The sequence below is a fragment of the Rhinopithecus bieti genome, unplaced genomic scaffold (assembly GCF_001698545.2).
Source record: "Rhinopithecus bieti isolate Rb0 unplaced genomic scaffold, ASM169854v2 scaffold_28456, whole genome shotgun sequence".
In the NCBI taxonomy this organism is placed as follows: Eukaryota; Metazoa; Chordata; class Mammalia; order Primates; family Cercopithecidae; genus Rhinopithecus; species Rhinopithecus bieti.
This window is the reverse complement of record NW_016812403.1, coordinates 92,805-93,982: the sequence shown is the minus strand read 5'-3', so window position 1 is coordinate 93,982 and position 1,178 is coordinate 92,805.

Here is a 1,178-nt window from a genome sequence, read left to right as displayed (position 1 = left end):
GAAATATCTTGGGCTCATTGGCCAAACAATCTGTCATAACTACTCATCTCTGTCACTATAATACACAAGCAATCATATATAATATGTAAACAAATGGGCATGGTTGTATTTCAATAAAACTTTATTTAAACAAACAGATGGTCAGCCAACGTTTGTAATTTTCTGATCTCTTTTCTGAACATAAGGCCTAAGTGAGATATATATACTGCAAATATTATATCCTTTTCTGTGTTTGTTTGCTGTCACTTAAAGAACAAATGTTTTAAATTTTGATGAAGTCTAATCAGTCAGCACAGGCTGCCATAACAAAATACTTAGACTGGGGGCTTAAACAATAGACATTTATTTTCTTATAATTCGACAGAAACAGGATGCCAGCATGGTCAGTTTCTGAGGTCTCTTCTTTAGGGTTCTGATCTCATCAGGCCAGGGCCCCATCCCCATGACCTTCTATATCCACAGTTACCTCCCCAAAGCCTCATCTTCACATACCAACACATTGGAAGTTAAGGCTCCAACACATAAAATTTAGGGGGCACAAAAATTCAATTCATAACCAACATATAATGTTTTTTGCCTCTCTTATGGTTTGTGGTTCTTGTGTAATGCCTAAGAAATCTTATTTCCCAAATGCAAAAATTTTCTCCTATGTTTACATCTAGAAATTTTGTTTTGTTTTTGCATTTATATCTATGGTACATTTTGAGTTAATTTTCTTTACGATGTGAGTTAAGGGTGGCTGTTATATTTTTCATGTGTATATGCAGTTGTTCCGGTAACATTTGTTGCAGACTCTTTCTATCCTTAGAATTTATTTTAACATTTGTCTAACATCAATTGATCATTTATACTTGTGTCTATTTTTACACCATTTTTTCTGCTCCTTTGAATTATATGTCTAACCTTTCACCAATATAACAGTGTTGACTACTGTCGGCTTATGAAAAGTCTTGAAATCATGTCTTGCAAATATTAAAACTTTTTCCTTCCATTCCAAATGGTTTTATTTATTCCAGCTAGTAGTCATATCTATGTAAATCTTAAATGTAGTTTATCAATCCCTACAAAAGTTTCATGGACTATATAGGTCATTTTTTTGAGAATAATATTTTATTTTTTGTCAATTTATTTGTTTATTCATGTGTGTGTGTGTATATATATATATATACATATATATA